Genomic DNA, 14167 nt, shown 5'->3' with positions numbered 1-14167 from the left:
CTGACCTGGTTTGATATCCACAACACTCTCCTCCAAACTAGGTCTGCTTGAACTGTCCTTGTCTCCCTTTTGAATTTGCTTCATGCCCAGCATGTCTCTTATCCTCATGAAGTCCTTGAAGGCTAATGGTTTAGTGAATATGTCAGCCACTTGCTCAAGTGTATGACAGTATTCTACCTTAATTGTTCCCTGTTTGACATGATCCCTGATGAAATGGAACCTTGTATCAATGTGCTTGCTCCTTCCATGCTGAACTGGGTTTTTGGCCAACTTAATTGTAGACATGTTATCCACATAGACTGTAGTTGACTCCTGTAAATGCTTCAGTGAATCAAGCAAATTCTTAAGCCAAATAGCTTCACACACTGTGGACGCCAGTGCTACATATTCTGCTTCACATGAAGATAAAGCTACAATACTTTGCTTCTTTGATGTCCAAGAAAATGCTGTTGATGCCCCAAAAAAAACATATCCAGTGGTGCTTTTCCTCTCAATTGGATCTCTACCCCAGTCACTGTCTGAATACCCAATCAACTCAAACACTTCACCATAGCCATAATGCAGCGCAAGATTCATACTTCCTTTAACATATCTTAGAATTCTTTTGGCTGCCTGCCAATGACTTTCTCTAGGTGTCTCCATGTAATGACTTAGCAAGCTCACACCATATACTATATCCGGTCTTGTTATAGTGAGATATCTCAAGCTTCCAATCAGACTTTTATATTGTAAAACATTAACTTTTTCTCCCTCCCCTTCTCTGGACAGCTTGTAATTTGTCGCTATTGGAGTGTTGACAGTGCCACAATTACTCATTCTAAATTTCTCCAGCAACTCCTTTATGTACTTCTCTTGAGACAAGTAAATTCCATCTCTTCTTTGTTGAACTTGAATGCCCAAAAAATATAACATAAGTCCATTATCTGTCATTTCAAATTCTTGAAACATGTCTTTCTTAAACTGTGCAAACAGTTTTTCACTATTTCCTGTGTAAAGAAGATCATCAACGTAAACACATACTGTCATTAACTCTCCATTACCTCCTTCTTTGGTGTAAACTGAATGCTCATATGTGCACTTCACAAATCCTTTTCCAGTTAAGTAGTTGTCAAGCCGTGAGTTCCAAGCCCTTGGTGCTTGCTTAAGCCCATATAATGCTTTCTTCAATTGATAAACTTGCTCTTCTTTTCCTGAAATAACAAATCCGTCAGGTGGTTGTACATATACCTCCTCTTCAAGAATTCCATTTAAGAATGTTGATTTTACGTCAAGTTGAAACAACCTCCAATTTTGTGCAGCTGCCAGAGAGATAATCAGCCTTATTGTGTCAAACCTGACCACTGGTGCAAAGACTTCCTCATAGTCAATCCCATATTTCTGCCCATACCCCTTTGCTACTAGTCTCGCTTTGTAACGATCAATGTTTCCATCTGCTACTCTTTTAATTTTGAAAACCCACTTGACTCCAATGGCCTTTTGCTGTGGTGGAAGTGAAGTCAGAACCCATGTATCATTTTTCTCCAGTGCTCTTATTTCTTCCTTCATGGCTATCCTCCAACATTCACTCTTATTTGCCTCCTTAAAACTCAGTGGTTCATGATCAGCATACAAACACAAAAGATTCACCTCTAATTCATCATCATACTCTACTGGTGTAGTTTCTGCATATATATCATTCAAGCTTCTCATATGTGGAGTTGGTGATGGAAAAGAAGAAACAGGACTTACAATATTTGGAGACAAATCCATCTCGCCTTCTTGTTGTTGCACTGTTGGAGTAGGAGTCAGCTGTTGTGTTATATCTACCTCTTCTTCTTGCACTTGTCCTCCACGTAAATTCCAATCCCACGCAGTGTCCTCATCGAATACCACGTCTCTGCTGATCACAACTTTCTTCTCAAGTGGATTATACAACTTATATGCTTTGGACTCTTCACTGTATCCCACAAATACACATCTTAGTCCACGATCATCAAGCTTTTTCCTTTTAGCTTCAGGGAGTCAGGGACTTGTGCATAAGCCACACAGCCAAAAACTCTCAAATGTCTCACACTTGGCTTAATTCCACTCCAAGCTTCTTGAGGTGTCTTATGTTGAACACTCTTGGTGGGACTCCTGTTCAACAGATAAACTGAGCATACTACTGCTTCGGCCCAAAATTCTTTTGGCATGCATCTTTCTTTGAGAAGTACCCTAGTCGTGTCCAGAATGGTGCGATTTTTTCTTTCTGTTGTCCCGTTTTGCTGTGGAGTGTAGGCAGTAGTGAGCTGATGCTGAACTCCATGTGCTCTGCAAAAACTTTGAAATTCATTGGAGGTATACTCTCCTCCATGGTCAAACCTTATAACAACGAGTTTATATCCACTCTCAGTTTCAGTTTGGACCTTGAATCTTTTGAAAGCTCCAATTGATTCTGGCTCAAGTGGTCCACAAATATCTGTGTGAACCAATTGCAATGGCATAGTTGCTCTCCTTGTGGTTGTAGTAGGAAATGGTTGTCTAACTTGCTTTCCAAGCACACATGTGGCACATAGGCGGTTGAGTTCATGCATACTGGGCAATCCCTTCACCAGTTCATCCTTGGACAACAATTTAAGACCATGAACATGAAGATGTCCATAACGAAGATGCCACTTTTCTGTTTCATTCTCAGTATGACTACTCAAGCATTGCTCAAATGGTGTGTTGAGTGTCAAAGGAAACATTCTATTTTTTGCCTTCTGAACTCGTGCAATTAACAACCCTTTGGAATTTCTTAATTCAAGAATATTACCTTCCATATGAACTGTGTGCCCCTTTTCCAGTAGTTGTCCAAGACTTAAAATATTGCTTTTCATAGATGGAATGTAGTAAACATCTGTGAGCAATGCAATTCCTCCATCCTTTTGTGTAACAGCAACCTTCCCTTTTCCAGTGACAAATAGCTTGGTCCCATCTCCTAAACTGACAGTACCATAGGAAGCTTCATGACGTTCCACGAAAAATTCCTTCCTTCCACTCATATGATTACTAGCCCCTATATCTAAATACCAAACCATTCCACTTTCTAATGGTTCGCTTCCAGCCACCAATAGGGTTGGTTCTTCTTCCTCCAAGCAAGCTGAACTTTTAGCAAAATTTGCCATTTTACCAATTTTGTTTGGACAATCGTAAGAGATGTCCAAACTGGTTACAATTCCAACATTGTACCTGTGTTCTCCTCTCACCGTACTGTGAGTTTCTTCCACGATTCCCACGCCCTCGTGGACTTGAACCTGCACGCCCTCTTCCTCGACCACTACTCCGATTATCAATCACAAGCTTCGTCTGTAAAGCCTGCTCCACAACCGTTGCATCAATATTTTTTCGAAAACGAGCTTCATGTACTCGGAGTGAGCCCAGAAGCTCTTCAATACTCGTGATGTCCAGATTTTTTGACTCTTCAATTGATGTAACCACATGCTCAAAACTGGAAGATAATGACTGTAACATCTTTTCAATCACACAAACATCTTCAAGTTTTTCGCCATTTCTGCGCATCTGATGCACAATTCCAATTAATCTGGAATGATAATCAGTCACTGTCTCACTTTCATTCATGTGGACTGCTTCAAATTCAGCCCTTAATGTCTGCAACCGCACTTTCTTGACACGATCTACTCCCTTGTAGATAACTCCCAGCTTGTCCCATACTTCTTTGCTTGTGGCGGCTTCAAATATTTTCTCAAACGTGTCATCTTGCTCCAGTCCTTGGTAGAGGAAAAAGAGAGCCTTCTTGTCTTTCTTTCGTTACTCTTTGAGATTGTTCTTTTGCTCAGCCGTGTATGCTGCCTCTTGCTCATCAGTAGGTTGTGTAACCCATGGTGACAATGTCCCACAAGTCTTGTGATCCAAACAGTGCCTTGAACTGAATACACCATTTTTCATAGTTGTCCTTCTTCAACACCGGAATATGGAGTTGCACAAGATTGGATGCCATCGACTTCTGCTCTGATACCAGTTTGTTGGTTTAAATGTAAACTAGATTTGAAGAAACTTAAGTAGACACAAGTTGCTGGAAACACACAACACAAACTGTGTTTCCTTCTTATTTAAAACAACTAGCATATGACCTATATATAGGATTTACATGCTGATTATTTGCATTGCATAACAAACTAAATCACAAACTAACTAAGTTCCTGAAAATAAGCATAAATAGTAGCTCCATCACTAAAGACCAGTTCTCTACTGAAGACCAGCTCATCCCATAGTGGCTCCTGATGACTCGGTCTCTTGCTGACCTGGTTTGATATCCACAACAGGATCAAACCTTCGAAATTGCGGCTATTGCTGCCAGTACTGTCATTACAGTCACCCTCTTCATCAATTCCACCTAAATCATAATATTTCTTCTACCCAAAATCAGAGATCAGCAATGAATCAGTTTTCCACCATCTTGACTGCTCCTTCGGCTACTCCATTTTGAGGAACTCTTCTTGGTTAAAATTTTTGCGATAATCATCTGAAACATTTCTTGAATTTATCGAAGAATTCAACGGGAAGGCTGACCTGATACATTTTAGATGGCTTCATCTAAAGATTTTATATCTCGCGTATAACACTGTTGATCTCCTCACGCATTCTGCTGACCTAATTATCTAATTTCCTTTCCCATGTCTGATACTTCAGGCCAAACTCCTCATGATTTATGTTGTATCCAACTAAAAATGCATCATTCTTTTGTTGCAATTGAGACGCCATGCGTGGATTGCTTCCCATGGTCGACTTCTCACGAACAAGACACTACGAAGATCGAGTAGGAGTTCTGTACATACTAAATCCCACACTTCTCTTTGATATTTGCTTCACAGCAATCACCTAGGATAGACAATCACCTCACAACACTCAACGACCTTCAATTCCCCAGTAGAATGAGATGTTTGCTGGCAATAGATCTGATTCTCGCCTCAAAGGGCACTCGCTCTTCTTCGCCTTTTCAACTCGAACAAGGTTAACTAGATTTCAAAGCCAAAATCAATCTCTTGTTTCCCTTTTACTCACAACCTAGACTTCAATTGAAATCACTGCTTGTGGAAGAGAACCTGAATCACGACTGCAGCAATTGAAGTCTGTTAGTTTCATCACGGCTAAGAGAACAGTCTTTTTTGCCTTCAGAAACAGATTGGAACCAATTGGCCACGTCGCCTTCAATTTCCAAGCCTCAAATATCAGCCGACACTCACCTCTTCATGCGTCAAAATCAATTCCAAGATTCAACCAAAAAATTGCCTAGTTGCTTCTCTGTCTTGATGCCCAAATTTCACCGAAATAGTCGAAATTGCACAAGAATAAGAAACTGAAGGCTAAGGAGCTGCTGTGGAATTCACCACTGTTCACCATTACTCCAAAAGTCAAACAATCTTTTAGATTACCGAAATTCCGCCAGATCGTCAGAATTCACCATTGGAATTCCTTGGGTTGCTCGCCTTCCTTGAGCGATAGTGATGCAACCAACGGAATTCTCCAGAATTGAGAATTGATGGTTGTAGAAGTTTATGATTTGGCTTTTAAATTCGTCGAAGCTGCTTCCAACGTCACTAGATTTCCAGAACTGAAATCGCTTCTGTAAATTGCCTATCACAGTCACAATCAACCAACTTTGCTTCACCTTCCTTGTTCGACTACAACAACGCTTCTTGCTTCGATTGCAAAATGTGAATGCGAACTGCCAGAAATTAGCCTAGCTCGCCTGGCTTCTAAATTAGTGAATACACACTAGTTGATAATGGGCCAATCGTTTTGATGAAGCTATTGTGCGAATCACGTTATCGGGCCGTTAGGCGGGACAATGGACCAATCATGTTGAGGGAACGATTATGCAAACCGCGTTGCTAGGCCGTTAGGTAGGACAACAAGCCAATCATTTTGGTGGAGTGATTGTGCGAACCGTATTGTCAGATCGTTAAGCGGGACAACAAACCAATCGTTTTGATGGGGCAATTGTGCGAATCGCATTGTCATGCCATTAGGCGAGACAACAGGCCAATTGTTTCGATGAAGCAATTGTGTGAACCACATTCTCGGGCCATTAGGCGAGACAATGAGCCAATCGTTTTCATGAGGCGATTGTGCAAACCGCATTGCCGAGCCATTAGGCGAGACAACGAGCCAATTGTTTTGGCGGAGCGATTGTGCGAACTACGTTGTCGGGTCGTTAGGCGGGACAAGGGGCCAATTGTTTTGGTGGAGCAATTGTGCCAATCGCGTTGTCTGGCCCTTGGGTGAGACAACGAGCCAATTTTTTTATTGTGCAATCTTTTCTGGGCCCTGGGAAATAAAATAAATGATGCACATATAATGGTAATGTAATGCATTAGTATGTACAAGCACTTTCTTTTTTGACATGGTTCAGTCAAATATGCCTATGTCCATGGTCTAGCCTAGGTCTTACATCACTTAACAATTATAGTGCGTGAGATTCAAAATGAATGAGACATTACAATTTTTAAAGTCTAACAATCAGTCCTGTAGTAGGAAACTTCATCAATAGATAGCAGGAGGAGACTACGGCCCTCGTGTCATTGAGTAGGGGCGACCCAAGATCACATTATATGCATGCGAGGGGGTTTTAACTACCATAAAGCTAGGCTGTCACGTTGTGCTCTGAGGTTCGGAGCCCATTATGATTGGCAGCTGAATCAATTCGACCATTGGAACAGTCTCTCCAGTGAAACTGTATAAGGGGGAGGATACTCTTTTGAGTTGGTTATTGGCAATACTCATCTGCTTGAAGCAATTCCAATGGGATGCTTGGTGATGACAGTTGAAATTACCATCTGTTGGAGAGTCCTAAGTGAAATAGGAGTGTTACAAAGAGATAAAGAAGACTGCTAAAGTGCTGGAAAGATAAGCAAAAAGTTTGAAGATTGAAACTCCTAGAAATCAGGAGAAATAATAGGATTAGATTTGATTGTTATCTTTTATTGTTTATTGCTTAAAGTTCTATTATAGTTTATCTTATTGTTGTATATTATCTCCTAAATATTAGGATTAGATAGCTTAAAACTTGTATAAATAGATGTCTATTCATTGAATCAATTAACAAGTTTGAGTTCTACAAACTTAGTTGAAGTTCTCGGGTGTGTTATACCCTTAGAACAAAATTTGCTCATGGTATCAAAGCTCGACTCTATCTAGCCTCACGATCCAAGACAGATGGATCCGCAAGGCCATGGGAATACAGCTCCAATTGCAGCGGAATCATCTAATAGTTCGACTCTTCAGAAATCCTCAATTCCAGCGACTGTGGTGTCTCACAACACCCTGTCATTGGACAGCAACACCTTGCAAATCACCCAACATAGGTTAAACGGGAGAAACTTTAGAGAATGGTTTCAATCCGTAACCTTGGTGATAAAAGGCAAGGGAAAATATGGCTACCTAACCGGGGCAATTCCAGCACCACCAGAAGATTCAGGAGATTATCAAAGATGGGAGGTAGAAAATTCAATATTAATGGCTTGGATCATCAACTCTATGGAGCCAAAGATAGGTCGACCCTACCTTTTCTATAAAACGACGAAGGAAATTTGGGAGGCTGTTCAAGAAATCTATTCCGATCTTGAAAATACAGCCCAATGTTTTGAGGTTAGAGCTGCAATTCGGACTACCAAGCAAGGCAGCCTCGGCGTGACAGAATACTATAACAACCTAATGGAGTTATGGCAAGAGATGGATCTGTTTTATGATCCTGACTAGAAGTGTGCAGAAGACAGCCAAAAGCATAGCAAGATGCTGGAAAAGGAGAGAATTTTTTATTTCCTCCAAGGGCTCAATCCAGATTTGGATGAGGTAAGAGGTAGACTTCTAGGCACTAAACCATTACCATCCCTTCGAGAAGTGTTTGCAGAGGTAAGACGGGAGGAGAGCAGAAAAAGAGTAATGCTGCCATCTACAATGGAACATAACTCATGATCAGCCCTTACTACTACAAAGAGGGAAGATAATTCTAAGGAGAAGCAATGGTGTGAGCACTGCAACCGACCCTATCACACCAAAAGTACCTGCTGGAAGTTGCATGGAAAACCCCCAAACTGGAAACCTAGGTCTAAGAAGGAGAAAGAGAGATCAGCCTATGCAACAACAAGTGCTCCTACTAGTGAAAACAAAACAGGTATGAGTCTAACTCATGATCAGCTTGAGTTTCTACAGAAGCTGTTACAAAACTCTCATATTAAAAGGGAATTGGAGGATGTTGCACCAGGTCACTCAGCATCTATGGCACAAAAAGGTAATCAGCCTTTGTCTTTGACCACTAGAAAAATAAATAAGGATTGTTGGGTGGTAGATACCAGAGCATCCGATCATATGACCGGATCTGCTGCCACACTTGATATCTTTCAGATTGAAGAAAAGGGGCTAAATATTTTGATGGCTGATGGAACACAATCATTGGTAAAAGGAAAGGGAAGTGTTTATGTGGCTGATTTATTGCTCAAATCAGTGTTATATGTGCCAAACTTAGAATATAGTCTGTTATCAGTGAGCAAATTAACAAAAGACTTGGATTGCATTGTGACATTTTTTCCTTCATATTGTGTTTTTCAGGACCGACTCTCGAGGAAGACGATTGGCAGTGCTGAGGAGAGGGATGGACTTTATTGGCTTTCCAATAACAAGAATTCTCCTAGTCAAGCTCCACATAGGTTTTCTCTTACAGCTAGCTTAGATTCTGAAATTTTATTATGGCATAGACGTCTTGGTCATCCTAGTTTTTCATATTTGAAACGCTTGTACCCCAATTTATTTATCAATAAAGAAAAGTTGGTACTCAAGTGTGATCATTGCATTCTTGCCAAACAAACTCATAGCACTTATCAACCAAACCCATATACTCCATCAAAACCATTCCATTTGATTCATAGTGATATATGGGGCCCAGCTAGAATTCCAAACTTAAATGGTGCAAGATGGTTCATAACATTCATTGATGACCATACAAGGTTATGCTGGGTATACCTAATGAAAGAAAAATCCGATGCATGTACTATTTTTCAGATTTTCCATAAACTCATTTTGAATGTTTTTCAGTCCTCTATTTGCATTCTTAGGACTGACAATGGCTGAGAATTCTTTTCTTATCCATTCACCCAATATCTAACTACTAATGGGATCTTTCACCAAAGTACTTGTCCTTACACCCCTCAACGAAATGGAATAGCTGACAGAAAAAATCGACACCTACTTGAAGTGGCTAGATCCCTTATGTTCACAAGTTCCATTCCAAATAGATATTGGGGGGAGGCAGTCTTAACAGCCGCTTATCTCATCAATAGGCTGCCTTCCAAAGTCTTAAAATACCAAACCCCCTTGCACAACCTTACATCTATTTTTCCTCACGTTCGGATTCTAAACAATCTTCCTCCCAAAGTATTTGGATGTGTAGTATATGTCTACCAAACCAGTCCAAATCGTCATAAACTTGAACCAAGAGCCTTAAAGTGTATATTCATTGGGTATCCTCCTACTCAAAAGGGGTATAAATGCTTTTGTCCAACATCACAAAAAGTTATTATCTCATGTGATGTAACCTTTGTGGAGAATGAGTTGTACTACTCAAATACCAGACCTCAAATGAAGGACAACCATTGGGATCCTACTATTCCTATGCCCATTTTATTTCCAGTCCTTCAACCCATTCCTAATCATGATTCAAATCCAACAACTGCTGCTGATTGTCCTTAGCCAGCCTTGTTTGAGCCTCACTGTCCGAGCCTTCCTCCCTCTCAAGAATCTCTAAACCCAGCTGGACCTATGGAAACTGATATAGCAGAAGACTTGAACATGGAAAAACCAATAAAAGTCTATTCAAGGCGAGGTAAAAGTTCCGCTCCTCAATTCAGCCAATTGTTAGAACCGAGGGAAGGTCCAGCAACTGAGGGAGAAAATAATGCTGCTAACAGTAAGTTAGATCTTCCTATTGCAATAAGAAAGGGCATCAGATCATGTGTGAAACATCCAATCTCCAATTACTTGACATATTCCAGGTTATCTCAAGACCTTCATTACTACTTTGGATGGAGTGAGTATACCTCGAAACATCCAAGAAGCCCTAGCTGATTCTAAATGGAAGGAGGCAATGATGGAAGAAATAAGGGCACTCAAAGGCAATCACACATGGGAAGTGGTTGATAGTTCGAAAAATAAGAAGATCATTGGCTGCAAATGGGTGTTTACAGTTAAATACAACTCAGATGGGAGTGTGGACAGATATAAGGCTAGGCTTGTTGCCCAAGGTTACTCTCTAACCTATGGAATAGATTATGAAGAAACCTTTGCTCCAGTTGCTAAATTAAACTCCATTAGAGTATTATTGTCTATTGCGGTGAATTTAGATTGGGAGCTATTTCAATTTGATATCAAGAATGCATTTCTAAATGGAGAATTAGAAGAAGAAGTGTATATGAAAATTCCACCCGGGTTTGAGAAAGAAGAGAGGATTGGCAAGGTATGTAAGCTTCATAAATCTCTTTATGGTTTGAAGCAATCTCCTAGAGCATGGTTTAAGAAATTCAGCTCTACTTTGACTCAATTCGGGTACACACAAGGGAAGGCTGACCACACTTTATTTATTAAACATACCAATGGAAAAAGATGCATTTTGATTGTGTATGTAGATGATATAATTGTTACAGGGGATGATGTTCAAGAAATTGCAGCCCTAAAACAGAAGCTAAAGGCAGAATTTGTGCTAAAAGACTTGGGAACAATGAAGTATTTTTTGGGGATGGAAATTGCAAGGAGTAAAGAAGGTATGATAATATCTCAAAGGAAATATACTCTTGATCTTCTAAGAGATACAGGAATGATCAGATGCAAACCAAGATACACTCCTCTAGAAAGAAATTGGAAATATGTGAAAAGAGATAATGATCCTCAGGTGGATAAGGAAAGGTTTCAAAGACTAGTTGGAAGACTAATCTATTTGTCTTTAACTCGTCCAGACATAGCTTATTCTGTGAGCATCATAAGCCAATTTATGCATGCTCCAACACAACAACATATGGCAGTTGTATACCACATTTTGAGATTCTTGAAAGGAACACCAGGTAAGGGATTATTGTTTCAAAAGAGTAATGAAAGGGGGGCTGAAGGATATTCTGATGCAGATTGGGCAGGATCAGTGATGGATAGCCGGTCTACATCAGGTTTTTGCACAAAATTGTGGGGCAACCTAGTCACATGGAGAAGCAAAATACAATCCGTAGTGGCAAGAAGTAGTGCTGAGGCAGAATTCAGGGCCATTGCCCAAGGGATTTGTGAGCTAATTTGGTTAGTAAGATTAATGGAGGATCTACAACTACCTCTAACAAAGCCAACAAAGCTTTACAGTGATAGTAAATCAGCTATATGTATTGTTAACAATCCAATACAACATGATAGAATAAAGCATGTCAGGATTGACCGAAGTTTCATTCAACGGGAAATTGAAGAAGGAGACATCAAATTGACATATATTCCTACAGCAGAACAGGAAGCGGATGTGCTCACCAAATCCATGACAAGATCAAGCTTTGAGACTCACATTAACAAGCTAGGAATGAGCGATATCTATTCCTTAGCTTGAGGGGGGGTGTTGGAGAGTCCTAAGTGAAATAGGAGTGTTACAAAGAGATAAAGAAGACTGCTAAAGTGCTGGAAAGATAAGCAGAAAGTTTGAAGATTGAAACTCCTAGAAATCAGGAGAAATAATAGGATTAGATTTGATTGTTATCTTTTATTGTTTATTGCTTAAAGTTCTGTTATAGTTTATCTTATTGCTGTATATTATCTCCTAAATATTAGGATTAGATAGCTTAGAACTTGTATAAATAGATGTCTATTCATTGAATCAATTAACAAGTTTGAGTTCTACAAACTTAGTTGAAGTTCTCGGGTGTGTTATACCCTTAGAACAAAATCTGTTCACCATCAAATCATCATGTGGGATAATTACATCTCTCCCGTCAGCAGGTGTGAAGGTAATGGATTCTTTATTTTCTTTAATCTCCACTGCATGGTTGACTTGGTAGGCTAAACGGGCATAGGCCTTCCGAGAAGAACAGTTGTCCCTAGCTAAGGTTTCGTCGCCCGAGATGACGCGTATGGCCTAGTGTGTTGGCTTATTATCCGTAGGATTCTATACGCGGTCTCTCTCTATCTCTCTTACTGCCTTTGGCTACACTTTCCAGCCCTTTAAGTCTCTCTCCCTTTCTCTGTGACTCCCTATCGTTTTTCTTATCTTCTTGCACATACTTTTGCAAGTGCCCTTCTCGAATGAGCATTTCAACTTTATCCTTTAGCTCTCGACATAGATCAGTGGTATGGTCGAGAGCTCGATGATACTGGCAATATTCGTTCTGGTTCCTTCCCATAGGCTGATCAACCCTTTTTGGGAACCTAATGAGCCTCGATCCTTCCATGGTTGATCTTGGCTGGAGGAGTTAGGTGTAGTGATTAAATTGGGGTGTAGCAACATCAAGTCTCCGGGCCCTCTCCTGTCACCGATTAGGATTTTCTTCAACGTCTCGCTCTTTTCTCTTTTGGTCCATGTCTTCATCTATTCTCACAGTCTACATGACCTCCGTATGAAGTATGTATTTATTTGCCCTGACGAACAAATCTACTAGGGAGTTTGGTGGGTCCAGCGATAGTGACTCTTGCAGGGAAGCTAAACGTGTCCCTTGCAACATAATAGATATCGCCATTTTCACAGGCAGATCACGAATCTCAAGAGTGGCGTTGCAGAATATGTCCACAAATTGACGGAGAGTCTCTTCGCCCCCTGTCAAATATTGAGGAGATGCACCGCATTCTTCTTCTTCCGACTGTTGATTACGAAGGCTTTGATGAATTTTGTTCTCAATTGATCAAATGATGCTTCTGGTAAACTGTTGAACCAAGTCCGGTTGTGTCCCGTCAAGGTCAATGAAAATGTTCGACACATAATCTCATTGTCCCAACCATGAAACATCATTAGAGATTCATAGTTCTAGATGTGATCATCGAGGTTGTCTTTGCCGGCGTAGAAGGGGACCTGTGGCATTTTGAATTTCCCCGGTAGCGATTTTCCCAGTATGTTTTTAGCAAATGGGGATTTCCTTCTTGATTACTCCTTCGTGACTGGGACCCAGCTTCTTCTGCTCCAACACTTCTTCCACTACCCTCTTCATATCATCCTGCATATTCATTGTGGTGTGATAGTCAGCTTTTCTATTCTTTGGTGTGGATCCCCTAGTGGGGCTTTGCCTGTTTCCTCGATAATTTTGCTCTCGTTCCCATCCTAGCAGTAGAAGTTTTGATTGGTTTCCTTAGCGCGAAGAGGATCTAGAGTAAGTGTCGAGTGTGGACTCCCTGTAGGAACTGAGTTCCTCACTTCTTGGTTGGGCTATCCTTGGTGGGTCGCTCTCTCACTAGTGTTGCAAGTAACGTCACATGGGGCACTGTGCTTTGAAAGATCCCCACCATGTCTCGTAATGCTTGCATTCCCTCTGTATGCTACTATCGCAAAGCCTCATATGCTTCCCAAGAGATTGTGGGAGGAGCCTGCTGCAAGGTGTCAGGTTGTTCAGGATACCTATGCTGATTAACTTTAAACAAATGCTGAAAGCCCAGGGGCGGCAATTGAGTCTGTTGTTGAGGGTCCAGGGAAGTTGGTTGTGTACTCCTTGTTGATGAGAGCTTTGTGGAGGCAAGCTCGCTCCCGTTGGGTGTTGAGTGCCTCGCGGAGGTGGGAGTGTCTCCACACTTTGAAAGAGAGTCCATCGATTACTTCTAGTATTTGCCATCGGTAGCAATTTGTAATTGGATTTTTGCTCATTTTCCCACAGACAACACCAAATTGTTGTTGTCAAAGATACAACAATCAAAATTTATAATGTGGGACAAGTTGTAGGGTGTTCGAGAGAGTTGAGTCAGCCAAGAGAAATGAGGCTGCCAAGAGAAGTAAGGCGGTCAGGAGAAAGGAGGGCACTGAGAGAATCTTGTGGTTCTCTGTTGCTCACCAAAAGAGATTCCACTCCTCGTGATGTCTTTCTTCCCAAACGAAGGGCTTCCAAGAAAAGGTGAAGGTCTTTCGGGAAGGAGGTATGGGGCTTTTGGAGAGAACTGGGAGTCTCTCAGGAAGGAAGTCTGAGGCTTCAGAGAGAGTTGGAAGTCTCTCGAGAGG

The 14167-nt window shown here is 41.0% G+C and overlaps 1 protein-coding gene across 4 annotated transcripts in view; it reads left to right on the top strand.

Annotated features, from left to right (window-relative positions):
• LOC127804836 (Holliday junction resolvase MOC1, chloroplastic) overlaps window positions 1-14167 on the top strand; it is a 78652-nt gene that overhangs the window by 60302 nt on the left and 4183 nt on the right. The gene's annotated exons all lie outside the window — the stretch shown is intronic.

Source organism: Diospyros lotus, chromosome 1, assembly GCF_014633365.1.
Source record: "Diospyros lotus cultivar Yz01 chromosome 1, ASM1463336v1, whole genome shotgun sequence".
In the NCBI taxonomy this organism is placed as follows: domain Eukaryota; kingdom Viridiplantae; phylum Streptophyta; class Magnoliopsida; order Ericales; family Ebenaceae; genus Diospyros; species Diospyros lotus.
Note: the sequence above shows the minus strand (reverse complement) of the source record. Positions and strands in the feature narration are given on the sequence as shown.